Consider the following 15571-nt stretch of genomic DNA (forward strand, 5'->3'; position numbering starts at 1 on the left):
AGTGGAGGGCAGAGCCTGGTTGGCAGTGGCCATGCCCATCCTGCCACTTCTTGCGGTGCCCCTTCTCTCCCTCCCCACCGTGCAGAGACCTCCTGTTACTGAGTGGAGCACCACCCCCTGCCCGGGCACAGGTCTTAGCCTCTTGGGCTCGGCCTGTGCTGAGTAGGCCCGACTGGCTTGACCCACCAGACTCTGCACACCCCCTCACCCCCACCGAGCGCAGGGAACCCAATGGGACGAGCTTTATCCACACAGTGAACCCCCATCTGTAAAATGTGTGCGTGCTTTATACGTATCACTGAGGCAATACATGGGATCATCATGGTCAAATGGCCAAGATTCTGGATGGTCTTGTTCCCTAGCAACAGTGAGCTCCTCCAGGCTGGATAGGGCCCACGGAAGAGGGGCAGAAGTTGATTTTTTTTTTAAAAAAGGTTCCAGTGAGCGAATGATGTGTTGGTTCAGAACGTCTGTACGACAAAGGATTCAGTTCGAGGCAAATGCCCCTTGAACTGTATCGCTGGCTTTGAAGTTTACGCCTCCCGGGTGTAATGGGCCTGTCCCCCAGGGGGCAGGGGAAAAGGTAAAAGCTCAAGGAAAATGGAGGGGAAGGGATAGAGGTGAAGTTACCGTGAGGTCAGTCAGAAAGCGTGGGAGAGAGCGTGACACCAAAAAACTTCTGTGTAGAATGACTGAACTCACTCCCCCCTTCCCATCACCCTCCCTCCCCAAACTCACCAACACTCCTGTCATAATCCCACCTCCCCTCCCTCTCCTCAAACCCCTCAATCCTTCCTCCTTCGATGACCCCTCTCTCCCTCCCCATCTCTCTCTCTGGCTCTGTAGATACGCACCTCGCCCTGCCTCTGTTATCCCCGTCACTATGCTTCCCCTGCTGCTTCCCTCTGTGACAGCGGGTGGGAATAATGAGGCTGATTTCCTCGCTCTTCCTGCCTATTCCTGGGATTTGACTCCCTTGGCTGTGGCGGCAGTCCTGCCCCAGCTCTGTGTAAATATTGCGAGCTCCGAGAGGTTGAGGCGGAGCCGTGCATCCAGTTTCGGGTCGGAGTGGTGGGTGATTATTTTGTAATTTCTGCTCTGGTGTTTAAGCTGAAATAAAACCGTGTACAGATTTAATCCTTTTTGCACTTTAATCGAGGTGTAATTTTGTGCAGCACATGTTTCAACGAAGCAGTCTTTAACGTTGCTGGAACGGATTCCATCCTGTGCTTTGTACTGCTTTCCCTCCCTGTGTGAGGGTCTTGTTTGAGTAATCGGAATTAGGAGCAGGAGGAGGCCATTCAGCCCTTCGAGCCTACTCCTCCATTCGATCAGATCATGGCTGATCTCTCCCTGGGCTCTAATCCACCTCCCCACCTGTTCCCCAGCTCCCTTTATCCTCTTTTTTTTGGACCAGAAATATATCCATCTCCTCCTTGAAACCATTCACTGATTCAGACTCCATGGGGGCAGCAAGTTCCACAAATTCACCCCCTCTGCGAGAAGTAGTTCCTCCTCAACTCAGTTTTAAATCTACCGCCTCTCAACCTATACCTGTGACCTCTTGTTCAAGATTGTCCTACAAGGGGAAACATTTGATCTACATTTACTTTATAAATCCCTTTTAATATTTTGTATACCTCGATCAAATCTCCCCTCATCCTAAACTCCAGTGAGTACAGGCCCAAATCTCCCCTCATCCTAAACTCCAGTGAGTACAGGCCCAAATCTCCCCTCATCCTAAACTCCAGTGAGTACAGGCCCAAATCTCCCCTCATCCTAAACTCCAGTGAGTACAGGCCCAAATCTCCCCTCATCCTAAACTCCAGTGAGTACAGGCCCAAATCTCCCCTCATACGTCAACCCCTTTCATCCTCTGAATCAGTCTGGTGAGTCTCCAATGCCACCATGTCCAAGGATGTGCGGGTTAGGTGGTTGTCCATGCTAAATTGACCCTAATATCAGGGGGATTGGCATGGTAAATAAATGGGGATAGGGCCTGGGTGGGATTGTGGTTGATACAGACTCGATGGCCTGAATGGCCTCCTTCTGTACTGTAGGGATTCTATAATCCTTCCCCAAATAAGGAGACCAAAACTAGACACGATAGTCCAGCCGTGGTCTCACCAACACCCTATACACTCACACCAACACTACTTATATACTGCAGTCCCTTTGTGATAAATGCCAACATCCCATTTGCCTTTTTTATTACATACTGCACCTATTGGGGAGGCGATGGCCTAGTGCTATTATCACTAGATTATTAACTCAGAAATTTAGCTGATGTTCTGGGGACCCAGGTTCGAATCCCACCACAGCAGCGGGTGGAATTTGAATTCAATAAAAATTATCTGGAATTAAGAATGATCTTAAAACCATTGTCGGAAAAACCCATCTGGTTCACTAATGTTCCGTTAGGGAAGGAAATCTGCCGTCCTTACCTGGTCTGGCCTACACGTGACTCCAGAGCCACAGCAATGTGGTTGACTCTCAACTGTCCTCTGCAATGGCCTCACAAATCGCTCAGTTCAAGGGAAATTCGGGATGGGCAATAAATGCTGGCCCAGCCAGTTACACCCAAGACTGGAAGGTTGTCCTTCGTCACTGTAAGCAGACACAAAGCCAGTTTTAGAGGGAAAACTGGCTGTCCGTGAATCAGCAGATATGGGGAGAAGGGAATTTACTGCACACTGGCTGATATATTCCAGTGTTACTTGGAGAGTGGGACAGGGAGGTAGTTATTTACAGGATAAGATCGCCCACATCTGTGGTGGATCCACATCTGAATGTGTAGCTGTCGTCTCCTCCCCACTTCCGCTGTCCATATCAGAACATAGGGCAATGGGGGCATGATATAATGTCACTATGATCTGGGGGACCCGGGTTTGAGTCCCAGCTGGTGAGATTTGAATTCAATGGAAATCTGGAGTTAACAGTCTACTGATGACCATGAAACCATTGTTGGAAAAAACCCATTTGGGTCACTAATGTCCTTCAGGGAAGGAAATCTGCCATCCTTACCCGGTCTGACCTACATGTGACTCCAGAACTACCGCAACGTGTTCTAGCAACTTCTCCCCTGTAACGGCAATTGTCGCATAACCCTCTTCTCCCTCACGTCTAACCTCAACCTAAATGCATCTTCAATTCAATAACCCTCTGTGGCAGTGAACTACACATAGAATCAGAATCCCCACAGTGCAGAAGGAGGCCATTTGGCCCATCGAGTCTACATCAACTCTCCAACAGAGTATCTTACTCAGACCCTATCCCCATAATCCCACATTTTTACCCTGCTAATTCCCCCTTATCTACACATCTTCAGACACTAAGGGGCAACTTAGCATAGCGAATTCACCTAACCTGCGCATCTTTGGACACTAAGAGGTGATTTAGCATGGCCAATCCACAAAATCTGCACATCTTTGAACATTGAGGTGCAATTTAGCATAGCCAATCCACCTAACCTGCACATTTGTGGACATCCCCATCTATTGGAATTCTTGGTGACTATCTTGTATTCAGCGAGGTTCCTCCCCATAGTGGTGTAACATCCTGTCCGTGTCCACTCTATCAGCAACTTTGGTAATTTCAGACCACCCTTCAGTCCCCTCCTTCCAAGAGGTAGGACACATAACCCCTTCATCCTAGGATTGCCAGCTCTGCTTGGATGGAATCCTGGGGTTTTGCCCTTCCCTCCTATTACCCCCTTCACCTCCCATCAACCCTTGGCCATTGGTCAACCCAATCCATCCATTCTCATGACACATAACCCTCCCTCAGCCAATCGCAAAGCGGACGGACTCTTCATGATCCAATTGGATGGTTCGTTGCTGTGTAATGATCTTGTTTGATTCACTGGAACTCTTGCGGTTAATTGACTGGTTAAAAAACAAGTATTCAAATGAAGAAATAGGACTCTTTTTAGTCTTAACCCTCCCACTATTTCCCTCCCGGAGTCGCGCACACAGCAATATCCACCCCGTATTGCTGGTAGAATTCTTATACGTCTTGTTTATCGCATCTCTACCATGCTTCTGCATTTCTTTTATTAACAGGGAAAGGTCAATCTGAGTTGTACGCAGTGATCTAAGTGCAGTTTGGGCCAGGTTTAGCAGAACTGCTTTACTTTTCGAATCTGTCCCTTGAGAAATAAATCTGATGCTATTACAGTCCATCTGATGTGTTTAAAATGTTAGAATGATTCAATAAGCTCCGAGTTTTCTCTAAGGGGCAATTCAGTACAGAGGGGACCATTAGATCACTCAATGACCTGGCCTCCTCTGTGGCAATGAATTCCACAGATTCACCACCCTCTGGCTGAAGAAATTCCTCCTCATCTCAGTTCTGAAGGTCGACCTTTTATTCTGAGGCTGTGCCCTCGGACCCTCGTCTCTCCAACTAATGGTGACATCTTTCCCAAGTCTATTCTATCCAAGCCTTTATTCCGTAAGTTTCAATGGGATTCCCCCTCATCCTCCACAGAGTATTTTAAACCCCGTGTGTTCAAATCTCATCAAGGCAAATGTGGGCAGCATGGTGGCACAGTGGGTTAGCACTGCTGCCTCTCAGCGCCAGGGACCCAGGTTCGATTCCCAGCCTTGGGTCACTGTCTGTGTGGAGTCTGCACATTCTCCCCATGTCTGTGTGGGTTTCCTCCAGGTGCTCCAATTTCCTCCCTACTTGTGACACTAATAAAATAAACTTTCCAAAGGGTCATCCCTTTTCTTCTGTGTTTGTCTGTGTGGAGTTTGCATGTTCTCCCCATGTCTGCGTGGGTTTCCTCCGGGTGCTTCCATTTCCTCCCACATTCCGAAAGGTGTGCTGGTTAGGGTGCATTGACCATGCTAAATTCTCCCTCAGTGTACCCGAGCAGGCACCAGAGTGTGGCGACTGGGGGATTTTCACAGAAACTTCATTGCAGTGTTAATTGTAAGCCTACTTGTGACACTCATAAAATAATCTTTCCAAAGGGTCGTCCCCTCTGTGTCTGTCTATGTGGAGTTTGCACGTTCTCCCTGTGTCTGTGTGGGTTTCCTCCCACAGTCCAAAGATGTGCGGGTTAGGTTTATTGGCCATGCTAAATTGACCCTGATGTCATGGGATTAGCAGGGTGAATGTGTGGGGTTACAGGGATAGAGCCTGGGATTGAGGTCGGTGCAGACTCAATGGGCTGAATGGTCTCCTCCGGCACTGTAGGGATTCTATGGATTCGAGAATACTCTGAGACTGTTCTCTCGAGTCCTGGTAATGGAAACTTCTTCCCAACAACCTCTCCACTGAGGCCTTTTAGTACTCTCTAAGTTTCAATGAGATTCCACCTGTTGTGAAGTTAGTGCTGATAAAATTATAAAAAAAAGTCTAAAATGCTAACAGTTGTAACATTGTGGGGTCTGTTTAAAAAAATAGGGTTTTTTTTGCTAAGCTTAGGCAGTTAAAAGAGATACAATATAACTGCAGTACACAGAGTTCATAGAGTGAAATATTGTATCACAAGGTTAGGGAGTAGAGCTGCCAAAACAATTGGTTGGTTTTGAAGTTTGCCCAATCGGTTTAAACTGTGCATTCGAATAACGACGGCCTATCAGATTTAAATTTGATGCTTTGGTAACCTGTAAACCAATCCTACGGCGGGGATGTTGTTATGTCATCAGGGGTATAAAAGACGGGAGCGGGGGCACAAATGGTAGAGGATCGCCTGTCACCTGTTGAGTAATGGCTTAGTTCAGCCCTCAGAGAGAGGGAGAGAGGCTTGCTGAATCTCTCATAGCTACACTTATGTCTTAAAAGAATACCTCATCTCAATTGCAAAGGTGCCAACAGAAGATCGTGAAGACAAGAAATCAGCAAAGAAGACTGAAGATTCTGGAAAATGACAAACCTGGTTAAAATTTTGAGAGCGACTATTTTTTAATAAGGGATATTGTTTTTATCTAAACTGCATTCCATTACAATAGTGCTTTACTTGGTTTGTTTATCGTCAGTTAACCTGCTCGTGGTTAGTTAGAAGAATAAAGTGTTACTAGTTTCTTTTCCAGGGAGGGTTATTTTGACTCCAAACAGACAGTGAGCCGAGGCTGGAATTGAACCTGGGTCCCTGGTGCCATGAGGCAACAGTGCTAACCACTGTGCCACCCAATTGCAGCAACATGCCTCTGCTTTTATACTCCAGTCCCCCTTGAAATAAAAGCCAACATCCCATTTGCCTTCCCTATTACCGTCTGTACCTATATAAGGTGGTGTGGTATCACAGTAGTTAGAGCTGCTGCCTCACAGCACCAGGGACCTGGGTTTGATTCTCGGCTTGGGTCACTGTCTGTGCGGAGTCTGCATGTTCTTCCTGTGTCTGCGTGGGTTTCCTCCCACAGTCCAAAGGTGTGAAGGTTAGGTGGATTGGCTATGCTAAATAGCCCTTTAGTGTCAGGGGGATTACTAGGGTAAATGTATGGGGATATGGGGATAGGGCCTGGGTGGAATTGTGGCCAGTGCAAACTCGATGGACCAAATGGCCTCCTTCTGCACTGCAGGGATTGTATGATGAGCTTTCTGGGGTTCATGAACAAGGATCCCCAAGTCCCTTTGTATTAAAGCTTTCTGCAGTCTCTCTCTACTTAAATAATGATCTGTCTTCTCGTTCATTCTTCCCAAATGAACAATCTCACCTTTTCCCACACTGCATTCCATTTGCCAACTTTCTGCCCATCACTGACCCTGTCAATATCTCTCTATGAACTGTTCGTACCCTCCATCCAACTGACCTTCCCTCTCACCCTCGTATCATCATCACGTTCGACTGCAGTACACCCTGTTCCTGCCTTCAAATCATAAATATATACTAACTTTAACATTTATTTATTAGTGTCACAAGCCAGCTTACATTAACACTGCAATGAAGTTACTGTGAAAATCCCCTAGTCACCACACTCCGGCGCCTGTTCCGGTACACTGAGGGTGAATTTAGCATGGCTAATGCACCCTAACCAGCACGTCTCCCGGACTGTGGGAGAAAATTGGAGCATCCGGAGGAAACCCACGCAGACACGGGGAGAATGTACAAACTCCACCCAAGCCAGGCATCGAACCTGCTATCATTGTGAGGCAGCAGTGCTAAGCAATGTGGCACCGTGCCACCCCTTGCTGCTTCTTGTTAGTTAGCCAATCCTCAATCCATACCAAAAATGCTACCTCCAACACCATCTAGCCTTTTGTGCAGCACCTTATCAAATGTCTTCTGAAAATCCCAATATACCACATCGACTGGTTCTCCCTTATCTACTCTGGCTGATACCTTCTCAGCGAATTCTGGTACATTTGCCAGACCGATTTCTCCTTCATGAAACGCTGCTGATTCTGCTGATCAGATTTGGACTTTCCAAATACACAGCTCCTGGATAATCGATTCGAATATTTTTCCAATGACCGACATTAGACGAACTGGCCTGTAGTTTCCTACATTTTACCTTCCACCCTTTTTGAACAAGGGTATCACATTGGCAGCTCTCCAATCCTAAAATCAAGAGCCCATCTCCCCATCTAGGGCCTAGCGGTATTAGCGCTAGAATATTAATCCAGAAACTTAGTTAATGTTCTGGGGACCTGGATTCGAATCCCGCAATGGCCGAGGTTGGAATTTGAATTCAATAAAAAAGTATCTGGAATTAAGAATCTACTGATGACCATGAAACCATTGTCGGAAAAACCCATCTAATGTCCTTCAGGGAAGGAAATCTGCCGTCCTTACCCAGCCTGGCCTACATGTGACTCCAGAACCACAGCGATGTGGCTGACTCTCAACTGCCCTCTGAAATGGGCTGAGCGAGATACTCAGTTTAAGGGCAATTAGAGATGGGCAATAAATGTTGGCCCAGCCAGCAACACACACGTCCCACAAATAAATTTTAAAAATCTCCACTTTTCTGCTTGTTCCTCGTGACCCTTGACCCTCCCCTCCATGTCGATGAAGCCTGAACTCAGTCTGGAATATATTCAACGTCCCGCAGCAGCCCCCTCCCCGCACCCCCCACCCCCCCCCCCGCACCGCCCAACACTGCTCTCTGGGAGAGAACGTTAACAACTAACAGCCCCTCTGAGAGAAGAGATTCCCCCATCAGGAGGGGACATACTCCCAGAGTTCCCCCTGTCGTGTCCCCCTCACCATCGTCAATAAGAAGGCCTCGGGCTGATTGGAACTCCGAGGAGTTTCGGCCCAGCCTTCCCACTGTCAGAAGGTGATTAATCTCAGCAATCGACCGCGTGAACCCTTGCGAAACTGTTTCCAAAGCAAATATAAAACAAGGAGTTTGAAACTGCCCACAATACGCGTACCAGTGTCCTCACACTTCGAGGTAAGAATTCCGTGCTTTTAAACTCGAGCCCCCTCGCAATAAAGGCCAACATTACTTGCCGTACCTGCAGTGCAAAAGAGGCCATTCAGCCCATTGCGTCTGCATTGAGTCCCTGACAGAGTATCTCACCCCAAGCCGTTCCCCCCGCCCCCATCGCCCCATCTCTGTAACCCCGTGCTGACTCTCAACTGCCCTTTGAAATGGGCCGAGCGAGAAACTCAGTTTAAGGGCAACTAGGGATGGGTAATAAATACTGGCCCAGCCAGCCACAGCCACGTCCCATGGCCAATCCATCCCATCTGAAGTTTATTTATTAGTCACAAGTACATTAACACTGCAATGAAGTTACTGTGAAATTCCCCTAATTGCCATGCTCTCTGACGCCTGTCCAAATCAATGCACTTAACCAACACCAGTCTATCAGAATGTGGGAGGAAACCCACGCAGACACGGGGAGAACATGCAGACTCCACACAGACAGTGACCCGAGACGGGAATCGAACCGGGATCCCCGACACTGTGAAGCAGCAGCGCTAACCACTATGCCAACATGCCACCCAATGATCTATTCATCTTTGGACACTAAGGGGCAATTTAGCATGGCCAATCCACCTAACCTACACATCTTTGGACTGTGAGAGGAAACTGGAGCACCCGGAGGAAACCCACGCAGACATGGGGGGAACATGCAGTCTCCACACAGACAGTGACCCAAGCTGGGAATCGAACCTGGATCTCTGGCGCTGTGAGGCAGCAATGCTAATCACTGTTTGCACTGTTTATTTATTTACTGGTCACAAGTAAGGCTTACATTAACACTGCAATGAAATTACTGTGAAAATCCCCTAGTCGCCACACTCCGGTGCCACACTCGGGTACACTGAGGCAGAATTTAGCACGGCCAATGCACCCTAACCAGCACGTCTTTCAGACTGTGGGAGGAAACCAGAGCACCCAGAGGAAACCCACGCAGATACGGGGAGAATGTGCAGACTCTGCGCAGACAGTGACCCAAGCCGGGAATCGAACCCCTGTGAGGCAGCAGTGCTAACCACTGTGCCACCGTGCTACTCGAATGATTCACCCACACAAAGGCTGGGATGCCTCTTTCTGCAGTCTCTCTCCATTTAAATAAGAACCAGCTGTCTTACTCCCCCTGCTATAGCGGACAATCTCGCAGTAAACTCAATCTCACTCACCCACCCTACCCAAGTTTGAGTTCCCCTTCGTGCTTTCCCAGTGATTACCTTCTGGAGCCCCCCCACCACCCCCCACCCCCCCCCCCCCCCCCGCCCCGGCCTAAGATTCCCCCCATCCTGGCCCCATTGTCAGAGTCAATACCATTGGCAGAGGGCTGTGGGGAGGGAGGGGTGCCATCCCTCAGCCCTGGAACCAAAACGCCAGCCACGTGTGTGGCACTGGGGTCCTGAACGCTCCACTTCCTGACCCAGACGCTACTGGGGCTATCCCACACCGGCGACTTTGGGGAAAACGAGTCCCGGATTAAACTCTCTGAGGGAAATGTGTTGGAATTTGATGCGACTGTTTGCGGCCAACGCTGCCCTCTTGTGGCCCCATCTGGAGTGGGCAGAACCGGCGCTGCAACTGAAAAGAGTTCAGGCCCCCAATCAATGGATGTGGGGTAGTGGGGCATGTCTTGTGGCGCAGTGGGGGTTAGCGTTCCTAGCTCAGGGTCAGAAGTTCCAGGTTCGAGTCCCACCCCAGGACCTAATGACCAAGGAAAGTGCATTTCTAATCCAGCCAAACAGATTGACTGTCAACCTGTAAATCTTTCCAATATGAATCATAGAAGCCTACAGTGCAGAAAGAGGCCCTTCGGCCCATCGAGTCTGCACCAAACACAATCCCACCCAGGCCCTACCCCTATACCCCTACATATTAGACCCACTAATCCCTCAAACCTACACATCCCTGGACACTAAGGGGCAATTTCTTAGCATGGCCAATCAACCTAACCCGCACATCTTTGGACTGTGGGAGGGAACAGGGGCACCCGGAGGAAACCCACGCAGACACGAGGAGAATGTGCAAACTCCACACAGACAGTGACCCGAGCCAGGAATCGAACCCAGGTCCTTGGAGCTGTGAAGCAGCAGTGTTAACCCACTGTGCTACCGTGCCACCCGATGACAGGGTCTTAGGAACGAACGACAAACACCGTGCCAGCCAATGATGCCCACATCCCCTGAATGAGCGAATGAAATAAAACCATTCAGATAGTTGATCAATAGAGGCAGCTTTGAGCCGGGAGCTCAGTGAAGGGCAGGGTCAGCAGAGTGGGATAGGGAGGGAGTTCCTGGATTGGAGCCCAGGCAGCTGATGACACGGCCACCAATCGCAATGGAAAATAGACACGTTTAAACGGTGGCACAGTGGTTAGCGCTGCTGCCTCACAGTGCCAGGGATTCAGGTTCGATCCTGGGCTCAGGTCACCTTCCAAGTGGAGTTCGCATGTTCTCCCCATGTCTGCGTGGGTTTTCTCTGGGTGAAACATAGAAGATAGCAGCAGGAGGAGACCATTCGGCCCTTCGAGCCTGCTCCACCTTTCATCACCATCATGGCTGATCATCCAACTCAACAGCTTAATCCTGCTTTCTCCCCATAACCTTTGACCCCATTCGCTCTCAGTGCTATATCCAGCTGCCTCTTGAATACATTCAATGTTTTGGCATCAACTACTTCCTGTGGGAATGAATTCCACAGGCTCACCGGGTGAAGAAATGTCTCCTCAGCTCCTTCCTAAATGGTCTACCCCGAATCCTCAGACTGTGACCCCTGGTTCTGGACTCCCCCACCATCGGGAACATCCTCCCTGCCTCTACCCTGTCTAGTCCTGTTAGAATTTTATAAATCTCTGTGAGATCCCCCCCTCATTCGTCTGAATTCCAGTGAAAACAATCCTAACCTCGTCAATCTCTCCTCATACATCAGTCCCGAAATCCCCGGAATCAGCCTGGTAAACCTTCGCTGCACTCCCTCGAGAACAAGAACATCCTTCCTCAGAAAAGGAGACCAGAACTGCACACAATGCTCTAGGTGTGGCCTCACCAAGGCCCTGTGTAACAATACATCCCTGCTCCTGTACTCGAAACCTCTCGCAATGAAGGCTAACATGCCTTTTGCCTTTTTTTACTGCCTGCTGTACCTGCAAGCTTACCTTCGGAGACTGGTGAACTTTGGTTCCCTCCCACAGTCCGAAAGACGCGCTGGTTAGGGTGGATTGGCCGTGCTAAATCCGCCCTCAGTGTACCCGAACAGGAGTGTGGCGACTCGGGGGTTTTCACAGTAACTTCATTGCAGTGTTAATGTAAGCCTAAAGAGAAAATCTCAGCAGGTCTGGCAGCATCCATAAGGAGAAAAAAGGGCTGATGTTTCAAATCCAGACGACCCTTTAACAAAGCTCCCTCCCAATATCTCGAAAGGTCAGCTCTGTTCTCTCCTTACAGACGCTGCCAGACCTGCTGAGATTTTCCAGCGTTTTCTTTTTTGGTTTCAGATTCCAGCATCTGCAGTAATTTGCTTTTTTTTTTAGTGTAAGCCTATTTGTGACACTAATAAATGAACTTAAACACCCAGCAGGGTTGGGAATTGGAGGAGCGCAGGGGTCTGAGGGCTGGAGGAGGTTGCAGAGTGAGGGAGAGATGTTGAGTTGGGAGTTTCCGGTTGGAGATGTTGCTGTAATGACAGACAGATCCACAATCCCATCCCTATCCCCATAACCCCACGCATTTACCCTGCTAATCCTCCTGACACTACGGTGCAATTTACCATGGCCAGTCCACCTAACCTGCACCTGGTGTGTGGGAGGAAACCGGAGCACCAGGAGGAAATCCACGCAGATATGGGGAGAACGTTCAAACTCCACACGGACAGAGACCCAAGCTGGGAATTGAACCCGGGTCCCTGGCGCTGTGAGGCAGCAGCGTTAACCACTGTGCCACCGTGCTGCCCTCTTGAGCTTATAAGAGCACAAGAACTAGGAGCAGGAGTAGGCCATCTGGCCCCTCGAGCCTGCTCCACCATTCAATAAGATCATGGCTGATCTTCTCATGGACTCAACTCCACTTACCCGCCTGCTCACCATAACCCTTAATTCCTGTTCAAAAATTTATCTATCCTTGCCTTAAAAACATTCAATGAGGCAGTCTCAACTGCTTCACTGGGCAGGGAATCCCACAGATTCAATCCCTTTGGGTGAAGAACTTCCTCCTTATTGTTCTCTTGAGATTGTTGGATTGGAATTCACGTACAGGGAGGCCATTCTTCTCCCTCCTGGATTATTACCCAAGACAGCAATGAGTAAATTCCATTCCTTTCAACTCCAAAACTCAAATATTGAACAGAACATGTCAGAGCGCAGGTTATTCAGGTTCTGGAAGCTGCCCCTACATTCACTTAGATCCTGGCTCGTTACCATCTCCCCAGCTGCTTCTGTAACGCACTCAATGAATATAAAAGTAGGGAGGTCTTGCTGCGGCTGTATAGGGCATTGGTGAGGCCGCAGCTGGAGTACTGTGTGCAGTTTTGGGCGCCGCACCTGCGCAAGGATATTTTGGCCTTGGAGGGAGTGCAGAGGAGGTTTACTAGGCTGATACCGGAGTTGAGGGGGTTGAGCTATGAGGAGAGGCTGAATAAACTAGGCTTGTACTCGTTAGAGTTTAGAAGAATGAGGGGAGATCTCATTGAGACGTATAAGATGATGAATGGGATGGATAGGATAGAGGTGGAAAGACTCTTCCCGCTCAAAAAAGACAGTAGGACTAGGGGACACAGCCTCAAGATAAAGGGGGGGCAGTTCAGAACGGAGTTGAGGAGGAACTTCTTCACTCAAAGGGTGGTGAATCTCTGGAATTCTCTGCCCGTTGAAGTGGTGGAGGCTGCCTCGCTAAATATTTTTAAGAAGCGGGTTGATGGGTTTTTGATAAGAGAGGGGATTAAGGGTTATGGGGAGAGGGCGGGAAAGTGGAACTGAGCCACGACAGATCAGCCATGATCTTATTGAATGGCGGGGCAGGCTCGAAGGGCCAGATGGCCTACTCCTGCTCCTATTTCTTATGTTCTTATGTTCTTATGTTCAATGACAGAATTGTTACGGTGCGGAAGGGAGGCCATTCGGCCCATTCTGTCTGCACTGTCTCTCCAAACGGGCTTGGTGCCTTGGCTTAGTGCCATTCCCCTGCACATCGCTTCTATTTGCATCATCAACTAGTGCCCTCTTGAATGCCTCGATCGAACCTGCCTCCACCTCACTTCCAGACCCCAATCACTCGCCTAGTGTCGAGGCTGTCTCTCACACATCATATTGGCTTCATTTGTAGGAACAATAATTCCCAGCTGGGGGCAGCAGTGAGCCAGTGAGCATGTGCTCATTGGCACCCCCAGCAGGCAGGTAGCAGTATTGCAACTTGATATGAATATGGAGAAACATTGGCAATCATAGAATTCCTACAATGCAGAAGCAGGCTATTTGGCCCATCAAGGCTGCACCGATTCTCTAACAGAGCATCTTATCCAGACCCAATCCCTGCAGCCACACATATATTATCATGGCCAATCCACCTAACCTGCACATCTTTGGACTGTGGGAGGAAACCGGAGCACCCGGAGGAAACCCACACAGACATAAGGGGAATGTGCAAACTCCACACAGACAGTGACCCAAGCCGGGAATCGAACCCGGGTCCCTGGCGCTGTGAGGCAGCAGTGCTAACCACTGTGCCACTGTGCCACCCAAGATTTCCAAGCTGCAGCGTCCGCACATGTGTCGTAGCGAAACAGGAATGGAGACTCACATAAACAAGCAGCCCGTGGGATCAGGAAGAGAAGCTGGTCCTCACAAGAAAGGAAAAGTTCCAGAGAAAGGGAAAGTGTGGTAATGTGAGCTGAGGGTGATCTCTTGTATTGTCAGAGAAAGAGGGGAGCGAAGGAGGTGTAAAACCCAGGAACCGATAACCATCAATGCTGAGAAAAGGTAGCGCCGTGAATGTGTCTGATGGAGATGGTGAGATTTGGAAATCATTGTCAGAGAGGTTTACAGCATGGAAACAGGCCCTTCGGCCCAACTTGTCCATGTCACCCAGTTTTTAACCACTAAGCTAATCCCAATTGCCCACATTTAGCCCATATCCCTCTAACTGTATAAATGCTTTTTAAAAGACAAAATTGTACCCACCTCCACTACTACCTCTGGCAGCTTGTTCCACTCACTACCCTCTGTGTGAAAGAACTGCCCCTCTGGACACTTCTGTATCTCTCCCCTCTCACCCTCTAGTTTTAGACTCCCCTATCTTTGGGAAAAGATATTGACTATCTCGCTGATCTGTGCCCCTCATTGCCCCTTAGTGTCCAAAGATGTGCAGGTTAGGTGGATTGCCCATGTTAAACTGCCCCTTTGTGTCAGGGCGATTAGTGTGGTAAATATATGGGGTTGCAGTTGTAGATCCTGGTTGGGATTGTCATCAGAGCAGTGTTGATGGGCCGAACAGCCTCTCTCTGCACAGTAGGGATTCTGTGATTGGCCCGGGGTGCAGTCACCTTATCTAACAGTCAGGGGGCAGCATTGCACAGGGAGAGAGATTCCTAAGTTTGGCACCGTGAATGAGAGATATAGTTGCTGCTGTTTGAATGTTGTTGTGAGACAGATATGAGAATGGGGCCTGTCAGGAGAGACCTGGGCCTAGAAGTTAGGCCTTAGCCTAGTAGTTAGGCCCGGACCCCTGTGGCACCAGGGCTCAGTGTGCTTGTGAATCTCTCTGTCTGCGCTCTGTCAGTGATGGCCTCTTCAGCAACACCGATTTTAATCGCTCCATCACTGCGATTCCCTTCTCTGAAACTCTCTTTCTTTCTCACTACACTGCTTAAGTGTTCATCCAAATCTTACTCATCGCTCTCAGTATCTGTTTGTTTGACACATGGGTGAAAAGTGTTGTGTTTTTGTGCTCCTGTGGTGAAGGTTTATTAAGTTAAAGGTGCTATATAATGGAATATGTTGTTGCATCCTCCTGTCAGAATGTTCTTCCCTCACTGCCCTCTCCCCAACCCCCCCCAACACCCCACACCTCCATGCCCCCACACCCCACCCCCCCACTCTCACACCCCTCACACCCACTCTGCACCCCTCACACCCAGCCCAACCTCACCCCACCCCCACTCTCACACCCCTCACACCCACCCTGCACCCCTCACACCCACCCCAACCTCAC

The sequence above is a fragment of the Carcharhinus amblyrhynchos genome, chromosome 33 (genome assembly GCF_965287045.1).
Source record: "Carcharhinus amblyrhynchos chromosome 33, sCarAmb.v2.hapA, whole genome shotgun sequence".
In the NCBI taxonomy this organism is placed as follows: Eukaryota; Metazoa; Chordata; class Chondrichthyes; order Carcharhiniformes; family Carcharhinidae; genus Carcharhinus; species Carcharhinus amblyrhynchos.